We start from the raw sequence: 10,651 nt of genomic DNA, 5'->3' as shown, positions 1-10,651 counted from the left end.
CACGGTGGGCACCTGGGCGCGGGGTGGTTGGACGGGCGGTGCGGGACGGGCTACCGCAGGCGCTAGAGCGGGGATGGGGGTCGCAGAGTCTGTGTGCGTCCGTCTGTCGGTCCACCCACCAGCCTCCCTGCACAGAGTTCCGACACTGCAGTAGCAACAGCAGAGGCGTGCTCGCCCGCTACAGCTTATATACCCCCACCCCGGAAATGACGTCATCGGACCGCCCTGCCCCTTGCTCCACCCTCTGGGGGTCCGGCCGCAGTTCGTTCCACCCCCATCCTCACCCCTCTGGCCCACGCTGCGCTCAGCTCGTAAGTCTGGCTACGAGGCAGGCATCTGGCTTCCAGGAGTTGGCAGGGGGACTTGGCTGATTCTCCACCACACGACTTGCTGTGAGTCTTGGGCAAGAGACTCCTGGTCTCTGGGCCTCGTGCTCCTCCACTGTGAGCCGAGGTCCCTGCCAATCCTCGCACAGCACGCCTTCCTTCCTCCACCAGGCTTCAGGACCCCTGTCTGAGTAAGGCCTCTCTCTCTGGCAACCCAATAGTGTGCCTTCATGACTTGTCATTGTACCAGATATCTATACATTTATTTGAATAACATTTTGTCTGCATTGCTTATACCAGGGGTCCTCAAACTACGGCCTGCGGGCCACATGCAAATACAAATATTGTATTTGTTCCCGTTTTGTTTTTTTTACTTCAAAATAAGATATGTGCAGTGTGCATAGGAATTTGTTCATAGTTTTTTTTTTAAACTATAGTCCGGCCCTACAACGGTCTGAGGGACAGTGAACTGGCCCCCTGTTTAGAAAGTTTGAGGACCCCTGGCTTATACAGTGCTCAGCATGGCACCTGGCACAGAGAAACGCATTTAATGGATAATGTTGAATATACTGAGTGGTAGTTCAACCCAGCTCTCCTGGAGGGGTGGTGAGAGACCTTGTAACTTCTGCTCAGTAGCCCCGATCAACCCCTTAGGACCACCTTCTTGCCGCTGTAACCCATCCTGTGTTTGAGAACAGCTCTCGCCTCTTCCGAGTGTTCTCAAAACCCGAGTGTTTTGTGTAAGGTTGGTTCCCTGGTTTGTTTCCCTCTGCCCTCGAGCCCTCGTGCTCGGCCACATGTTTAAGGCGCTGGATGGTCACTGCCCAACTGCCGTGAAGAAAGCTGAACCGCTTTCCAAGGGAGTGGGCCTTCCTCATGGAAACTTCCAGAGCCGCTGCCAGCCTCCAGGAACGCCTGTTCTCCAGGAGCCTGACCCTCTTTCTCAGGAGACGGAGCACAATCAGCCAGCAAAAATGTCCCAAACCAGGCTTTGTAAGTGACATTGCCACTCACTAGCATTTGCACTGTCATAGCTCTTCAGAATGGTCCATCGCTGATGCCTTACAGCACCCCTGGGCCTAAATCAGAGAGGGATTTGACTTCTTTGCACATTTTCGAACTGCAGAGACCCGGGAAGTTGAAGTGAGCACCATGGCAAGTGAATGGGAAAGTTGGACGTAGAGCTTGTCTTGCCCAAATGCCCCATGTGTCCCGCCGTCTCATGCGTTCTCAATGCCATTACCCCTCCCTGGAAGATGCCCCATTACCATCCCACTCCCTCCCCTGTGGCCTGGCCACTTCCATACTTTTTCAGTCCTGAGGTAACTGCTTCCTTTTCTTGCCTTCACAACACTTCTTTGAGCATTTATCACAGAAGATTGAAAACATTTGCCTTTAAGCCTTGACCAGGTAGCTCAGTTGGTTAGAGCATCGTTCTGCTATACCAAGGTTGCCAGTTTGATCCCCCATCAGGGCACGTACAAGAAGCAACTGATGAATTTTTAAATAAGTGGAACAACAAATTAATGTTTCTCTTTCTCTCTCAAATTAGTAAGTAAATAAAGAGAAAATATTTGCCTTTATCTCATTACACTTTGATTTCCTTAGTGTTTGGTCTGCATCCTTTCCATTTTGGGACTTTGGTTCCTGGCATAGTGCTGGCACATGGTGGGCACAATGGGGAAAAAAAAACAAGAAGGAAGAAAGTCACAGCCCTTGACCCCATCTCTGGGCTGGACCAGTTAGGTAAGGACAAGCTTCTGGAACAAAAACCCCTAAAACACAGAGGGATAAGATGGGTCTTATTTCTCTGCCACACAGCAGCAAAGTCAACAGTGAGACTCGCTCATGGGGTGGCTCCATATGAGACTGCCATCTTTGATACCAGGGCAACTACTCTAGTCACCACCATTTATCATCATCACGTAAGGACAAGGGGTGGATGGAGGCCAAGCAGCTTCTTTGTAGGGATATGATGCAGAACTTGCATGTGTCGCTTCTCCCGTGGGTTAGCACTCAGGCACGGGACACACGCAGTTGTAAGGGAGGCAGGGCAGCCACTGGGGTGGTTCTGATTACTAAAGGAGGGGGATGCTGGAGGACAATGACCACTCTCTCCTCCACAACCCATGGGGATGATGACAGTAACTAACCTTGTGGAAAACTTACTGTGACCCTGGCGCTGTTCTGAGAGTTTGCATCGGCCCTATGAGCGAGGTGCCATCATTGCACTGTTCACAGGTGGCGTTCTTCAAGAGGATGAAGCCCAGATGCCCTAAGGCACTCACCATAGGCAATGAACTAATGTCTCCTCCATGCATCTAGAATGGCACTCACTATGCACCTCCCTTGGGAGAATGGACGAAGTTGCCTCTCAGACAATCTCTGTTGTATGGTTCTGATGGGGAACCGTGTATGGAGCTGTTGATGGGCACATTGTAAGGAGCCAGGCACTGGGTCCGATTCTTGTCTTTGTTTGGGTTCCCCAAAAGCAGATGCCAAGACAAGGATTTGGGGGTGCAAAGAGTTCATTTGGAAGTGATTCTAGGAAGCACAATAAAGAAGTAGGAAGTGGGACAAGGAAAAGAGAAAAGCCATTGGAGGTTGTGCTGATGATTGAGTCACCTCTGAGGGCAGCACCTCAGAATTGTGCCAATGGGGTGAGCAAGCTGAGTACTTCCCTTCATTGGGGGTCTCTCCTGGAGGCTTGATTTACCAGCACTCTGCTCTGCTCTGCCCTGGGAAAGGGCCAAGTTAACTCCCAGGGCCAGAGAACACCCTTGGGCAGAGAACACTGGAAGCTGTGGGTGTGTATGGGCACGATCTACAGGTGACCTCTCAGGTGGCCCGGGGCCTAGATGGGGCCCTGACATCTGCTACAGCGCTCTAGACGTGTGATTTCATTTCACGTTTACAACAAGCCTATGGCTAAGTTATTAACATTTCTGTTTGTCATATGCAGAAGCCACACCTCATACAGATGGAGTAACTCTCCCAGGGTCACACAGCTGGGAAATGGTGGGGTCCGGGGGCCAGTCATCTGTCTTGTGTCCCTCCACACTCCCCTTCTCAGGCCCAGAGGCCTCTATCAGCCTAATGTTTTAACTGGGCCTCATCAGCACCCCCCACCAAAAACTACTACCTACAGGGTTTGGGGGGCTTCTCATTCTGAGAAAGACAGTGCATGTGTTTTTCCAGCCTTACTCAGGTGGATGAAGTGTGGAGAAAAGCTATTTTTATTACTCTAAGTCTACACCTGCCATCTCCATCAAAACCACATCCTTGCTTTGTATATGCAAGAACTTGGGACATTATCTAGCCCCATTGCTTTTCAGGTTGCTGCCCCCACACTCCTCTTACCTTGACTTTCTGGAGCTGCCTCTGGTTGCCGCAAGGACCTCTCGTTTGGAGCACATGGTCAGGTCCTTGCTCCCCCCCCCCCTCCCGGCCCCCGACAAATTTCCTTACGGGGAATCACTCCTACTGAAACGCAAAGGCCTGGGAAAGAAAGCCAAGGCGTGGCTAACTCAGAATTCCTTCTGCAGTAGGAGGGAATCAGAGAGGAGTATGGTCTGCTCTGCAGATGGCTTAGCTGCTCATCTTGCAGTCATGTTAGCATGCCAAGGGACCAGCAGGTCCTAACCTTCCCACTGCCCACTGGTTCCCCAAGATCTGCTGCCAAACTTTGATCCATGCACACGACATATGGTTATCGCTATATATATATATATATTGCCTTGGTTTTGTATGTCACATGAAGCATTGAGCTGGGTGGGTGGGGAGCATAGCTCACTGAGAGGAGGAGATGGGAGAAAGCAAAGTCAGGAGCTCTTTGCATTGAGTGTGCGGAGGGCATGTGGGTTAGTCGACTCCACCTTCATCCCAACTCTCTTGTGGGCAGAAATAGGAAAGCTGAAAACTACATTTCCCAGATGTCCTTGCAGCTAAGGACCCGGTTGTGATTTAGGTTCTACCAATCAGAGGAGCAGGAACTGGATTTGGAGTTGTGTGGGGAAAGACAGAAAGAGAGAGAGAGAGAGAGAGAGAGAGAGAGAGAGAGAGAGAGAATGCAGAGCCACCCTGTTGCCGTGTGGGGTGTGGATGGCACAGGGTGGGTGGCTCTGGGCACAGCCGTGGCGCCAGCTTCCCGCAGCTCCCATGGCAGCGCAGTTCTGACGTGGTTTTGCGAGTGGTTTCTGGAAACACCCTTTAGAGTCGGCTTCTTCAGTTCTTCCCGTGATTCTGAAAATCACTTAATATCCTGTTTTCTGAACTGAACCCCGATTGAAACAGGGAAATGGCCAGTCAGGGCAGCGAGCAGTTCTGACAACAAGTAGCAACACTGGTGTGGAGGGTGGCTGGTGAGTGGGTGCTGACGGTGGGAGTGTGTGTAGGCCCCTTGTCACTACGTGGAAGGAAAGGGACAGTGCTGGGCACTATTTATTTCTAATCCCCAGACAGCGCTGGCTCCAATCCACCCAAACCTGCAGGTTTCATCCTGGAGAGAGCACACCGTGGCAAAAGCACGCCTCTTGGCTTCCTTCCCTCCTCACTCCTCCTCCCCCTGCCCCCCACCCTGGCTCCTTCCCCCCTTCTCCACCCAGAAATTCCTTATGAACCCTGTCCACTCGCATTGTTGACTCAGGGCACCGAAGCCCAGATGCTGACCCCCACGGGCTCTGTCTGGGGTGAGGGTCTGACCGCGTCCTGAGCCCCCGATGGTCCTCAGTCCTGCAGCCACACGGAGCTCAGTGCCCTTCACGCCTCACTCACCCCGTCTCAGGCCTTGATAGCTTTCCCTCCACTCCTGACTCTGGGCTTGATTGTTCTTTTTTTTTTTAAATTTTAATTCTGGGTGGCGGGGGACGGCCGCCCAGGCCTTTCCTGGGTGCCAGTGACCTTGCGGAGGCGCCCTCTGCAGACAGTCGCACGATGGCCTCTCTGGCCCAGCCTCTTTTCCACCTGCTCTCCCAGAGCTGTCGGGGCTGGGAAGGGAGACATTCCCTCATTCAACAAACACTTATTGAGCACCTGCTGTGCTCCAGCTCTGTCTGGATGCTTGGAAAAGAGCTTCTTGGGGCTTGGACTCTAGGCTGGGAGACGGGCGATAAACAACAGTGAGTATGTGCTCGGAAGCTGGCGATGCTGTGGAAACAGAAGGAGCAGCCCTGGCCGGTGTGGCTCAGTTGGTTGGGTGCCAGGGCCCTGGCTCCCCCATCAGAAAGGGCGCTGGTTCGTTTCCTGGTCAGGGCACATGCCCGCGTTGTGGGCTCAATCCCCGGTAGCAGGAGTGCAGGAGGCAGCTGATGGATGTTTTGCTCTCACATCCGTGTTTCCCTCTCTCCCTCTTACTTCTTCTCTCTCTAAAAAATTAAAGAAAGAAGAAGAGCGGAGCAGGGTAAGGGGCTTGGGAAGAGTCGGGCGGGAGGGTGTGGCCCCATCAAGCAGGTGGGCAGGAGAGGCCTCGCTGAGACCATAGCTTAAGTGCGGACTCGAGGGAGGGAGCCCTGTGGGGATCTGGGAGAAGACCATCCAGGCAGAATGAAGAGCCAGAGCAAAGGCCCTGGGGCTGGAGTAAACCTGGCAGGTTTGAGGCAGCACCGAAGCCCGGGCGGCTGGAAGAGGGCGGGCGGGTGGTGGTGGGCGAGGCAGGACTAGGCCGGATTGTGCAGGGCCTCCTGGACTGGGGAGGATCTGGGCTTTGAATCGGAGAAACGGGAGTCATTGCGAGAAGAGGGGCAGCAGAGGATGGGGATGGTGGGACCCCCAAAGGCATTTTATGGAGGTGCCCGCAGGCCCAGCTAGCTCCCAGCTGCCCCAACGCCCACCCGTCCCGGGGGCCTGCAGAGAGGCTTCTGAACTAGGAGAAGCCGCGCCCCCGCCTGTCCCAGGGGCCAGGAACGCGCCCTTGGGTGAGCACCAGATCCCAGGAGTGACATCTCCATGGGGGGCCCTGCAGGGGGGCCCGGGAGCCGCTTTCTTCCTGTCCCGCAGGGAAAGCGGCAGCTGCTTATCTGATGGGGGAGCCAGGGCCCTGGACAGCAGAGTCAACACGCCCTCGGCCCGCTTACAAAACCCTATTTTCCAAACACTCAGCTCCTCCAGCCCCTTATCGGCCTCCAGGTGGCAAAGGCCGGTTGCTGGGCAATGCTGTTGTTTATCTGCGAGGTCTGCGCGGAGGCCAGAGCGCGGTGATTGCATTAGGCCCTCTCCCACCTGTCTCTGCAAACATCTCCGGGGGCCTCCAATTAAGGTTTTGCTTTTCTTCTTTGGCAGATGTTTGGTTTAATCTAATAAAGCTGTTTACAGGCCTTCGTGGGTGGACGAGGGCTCAGTGGGCCCCAGCGCGGGAGGCCGGTGGGAGAAGTGGGGGAGGGTGCCTCGGGCACCAGGCCCTGGACGCGAGGCTGGCTCACTGGAGACGTGAGGCAGAGCAGGTTGGAGAGAAGGGCCAGCCTGGACCCAACTGAAATGCGAGGAGCCTTCCCGTGCCTCCCCTCCTTCCTGCGTCCCGCAGCCATATTCCCACAGGGGCACACAGCGGCTTCACTCCCAGGAGAGACAGCCCCCTTTCCAGGCCCTAAGCTCTCAACCCGATGGGCCCCCAAAGGCTGCTTGCAGGGCCCCCAGAGAAGAATCTTCAGGTGACGTCAGGGCCCTCCAGCTGGCGGGAGCAGCTTGTGATGATGGAAAGAGCTGCGCTGTGGCCTCAGGAGACAAGGTGTGGGTCCCGGCTCTGCCTAGTACTGCAGCGTCACCTGCAAAAGTCACTTAACCTTTCTGAGCCTCTGTTTCCTATTCCACAAAGTGGCCGAAATAATTCCTTGTGTGATTTCTATGAATTTAACTGAGAAAACTCAGTCACTGACATCTGTAGCGCTTGCTGTGTCTGGGGTGGCTCAGGGGTGCTGAGAACAAAAGGGAAAGTTCCTGGGTACTCACCATATGGGGTGTCTCGGGTGGCTGTCACAGCTCCCTCCTCTCTCTCTCTCTCTCTCTCTCTCTGTCCTCTGGTGGGGCATTTGGTTCATGTGGTTCCATTTGTAGTTCCCTGACTGACTAATGAGCTACCTTCTTCAACTTCAGCATCAGCAGAGCTGGGCCCCCCAACTTCTGGGAGAGCCTCAGCTTTCCCATCTGTAGAATGGGGATGTTTATGATAGTACCTGCCTCCCGGGCTCTGTGACGGCTCATGGAGTCGCGGTGAGTCGGGTGTTTGGACACAGGCCTGGCCCAGAATGAGTGCTGAGTCAGGTCAGCACCGACCTGCTCACAGTAACTTTAGAATGTGGTTTCCTTTAGGATCGAGTGTCTGATGTTCAAGGTGATCCAGCTCCCACAGCTGTATCTAGTGCCCTGCAGAGCTGAGCCCTGGGGGAAGGGGTGTTGAAGGAGGGCCCTGGAGAGCTGAGGCTGGGCTGGGTCTGCTCTGCACAGAGGGGCAGGTGGAGAGCTGATCCCTCAGCCTCAGGTCCTGCCCCTCGCCAGCCGGCCCAGCTGGGGGCAGGGGTGCAGGCAGGGGGAGCTTGGGAAGGGGAGCTCGGCCTACAAGGAGGCCAGGGAGCCCCTATGTCTGGGGCCTTCAAGGCATGCTGGGGCCTCTTCTCTCCGATCTTAGCCAATTAGCTGAGCAGCCTCTCCCCCAAAGAACAGGCTGTCCTCCTACCCTCTCCCTGCTCCCCAGCTCACTCAGCAGTCTGGATTCCTTGTTTCTCCTGCCCCCAGACCAGTGGTTCTCAACCTTCCTAATGCCGAGACCCTTTAATACAGTTCCTCCTGTTGTGGTGACCCCCAACCATAAAATTATTTTTGTTGCTACTTCATAACTGTAATTTTGCTACTGTGATGAATCGTCATGTAAATATCTGATATGCAGGATGTATTTTCATTGTTACAAATTGAACATAATTAAAGCATAGTGATTAATCACAAAAACAATATGTAATTATATATGTGTTTTCCGATGGTCTTAGGCGACCCCTGTGAAAGGGTCGTTCGACCCCCAAAGGGGTCGTGACCCACAGGTTGAGAACCGCTGCTGCAGACCCTACAGGAGCGGGCAGAGAATCCTGGGCCACGTGGGCTGGATCCCAGACCCTCCCCTGACAGAGACCTAGGTCAGTCCAGCTGTCAACCTGGTGTCCTCAGCCTCGTCCACCTGCCCAAGACCTTCCAGCCTGGAGTCCTCAGAGGCGGTCAGCAGCTGTTGTGCCCGGTGAGGACGCTCTGAAGAAGCCACGCCCCTCCTCCTGGCTCCCAGTCCTCTTGGCTTCCGGCTCCAGGACAGGTGCTTCGGGCTGGTGGTTAGATGAAGCTCTAGCTCAGGCCCGGACCTTCCCTGGCCACTCAGCCACCTCATCCTGGCATCCCCGTGAGCGATCTGATTCCTGAGGCACGAGTGCCAGTTAGTAAGGATGCCCGAGGGCACACGGGGCCAGGATACTGAGGCCGAGAGCTCAGTGAGAGCTGAGCCTCGAATGCCCTGTGCCCGAATCGCAAGTCCCGTAGGTCCTTGGGAGGCCACCTTGTGTCCCCACAGCCGCTCCAGTAGCAGCAGAGGACAGTGCAAGGTGCCCGCGGAGAACCACAGGGGCTCTGGCCCTGCCTCGCCTTCTAACTGAGAAAGGCAACCGGGCCTGCACTGTGTAGGGAGATACCACCCACGACTAGCAGAATGTCGACAATTAAAAAGACTGGCCCTCGCTGGTTTGGCTAGAGATAGAGCGTCAGCCTGCGGACTGGAGGGTCCCGGGTTTGAGTCCGGTCAAGGGCACATGCCCGGCTTGCAGGCTCAATCCCCAGTAGGGGGCGTGCAGGAGGCAGCCGATCAATGATTCTCTCTCATCATTGATGTTTCTATCTCTTTCTCTCCCCCTTCCTCTCTGAAATCAATAAAAATAAATAAATTTAATTTAATTTAATTAAAAAGACTGCTTGCACCGAGCGTTGTGGAGAAGTGGAGGAACTTGAGCTCTTGCACTGCTGGAGGGAATGGAAAGTGGTACATTTACTTTGGAAAACAGTTTGTCATGTCTTCAAAGATGGAACATAGACCCACTGTACGCCCCAGCCATTGGACTCCCGTGAGTCCCCCAAGACAAAGGAAAACGTTCAGCGCTTGTTCAGCTCTTGTCCGTGAATATTCAAAGCAGCTTTATTTGTCAGAGCCCCGAACCGGAAACAACCCAGATATCTATCAACAGATAAATGAGTGAAAAGGTTGTAGCTTCTCCGTCTCATGAGCCGGACGTGGCGATGAGAAGATGTGAACGATTGATAGGCACCTCAGTGTGGATGGCCCGAAATAGAAGCCAGACAGAGAGGGTACAGACCGTGCCATTCCGTGCGTATAAAACTCGGGGACACGCACACGACTCTGCAGTGACAGAAGGCAGATCGCTGGTTGCCTGGGCTGTGGAGGTGGGGCGGGGAAGGAGAGGCCACAGGGCCAGGAGGGAATTTGGGGAGGCAATGGGTGGGCGCGTCCCCTCGCTTGACTGTGGCGATGTCTTCCCAGGGGTACGCATATGTTAGAACTTACCAAATGAAACATTATCAATATGTGCAAATGTGTGCCAATAAAGCGCCTTTTTCAAAAAGAGCCACCGTGATGTGGAATCCCTTTGTTGAACACCTGAAGCTAATATAATATTATGTGACTACTATATTTTAACTTTAAAAAGCCTACCAGTACATACCTTTAAAAAAAAAAAAAAGCTCCCACAGGATCCAGAGTACATGGAGATACACTTAGCTGCAGCTGTCTGCCAGGCCAAGCTGGCTTATCATGGGGAAGGGTTATTGTCCCCATCGGACCCGTGAGAATCTGAGACTCAGAGAGGTTAAGTGGGGGGCCTGAGGCCCCACAGCAAGCCCAGGGCAGCGTGCGTGGCACTATCCCCGCCTCCTCCTCTGGACCCAGCACATTTCCTGCGGCGCTGGCTGTGCTCCGGGAGTCAGCCAGGGCCTGTCAGCGCGCCCTGCGCTGAGGGACAGGGTGTCCCTGCACCTGAAGATGTAATCTCTCCCCTCATCACCCGCCCCCTGACAGCAGCCCCTTGGCCTGTGCCTGTCGCCAGGAGACTGGCTTAATTTGCAGAGAGAGAGGCCATGGTTACAGCGTCTCCCCAGGGAAGTAATAAAGGGCGAGAGGGAGATAAGGACAAATGCAATTTCCTAATGACGCTGTTATCTGTGGCAGAGGACGCGGCCACACTGTGATCCGTGCCCCTCTCCTGGCTTCTGCGGAGGCTGAAGGGCCCCCTAGCCCAGGAGAGTGCCCAGGGCGAGGGGTCACATGAGGGAGCGGGAGGGGTGGGGGTTGG

At 54.5% G+C, this 10,651-nt stretch overlaps 1 protein-coding gene across 1 annotated transcript in view; it reads right to left on the bottom strand.

Moving 5' to 3' along the window:
* CHGA (chromogranin A) overlaps positions 1-10,651 on the bottom strand; it is a 27,699-nt gene that overhangs the window by 11,479 nt on the left and 5,569 nt on the right. The gene's annotated exons all lie outside the window — the stretch shown is intronic.

The sequence above is a fragment of the Myotis brandtii genome, unplaced genomic scaffold (genome assembly GCF_000412655.1).
Source record: "Myotis brandtii unplaced genomic scaffold, ASM41265v1 scaffold535, whole genome shotgun sequence".
Lineage (NCBI taxonomy): Eukaryota > Metazoa > Chordata > Mammalia > Chiroptera > Vespertilionidae > Myotis > Myotis brandtii.
Note: the sequence above shows the minus strand (reverse complement) of the source record. Positions and strands in the feature narration are given on the sequence as shown.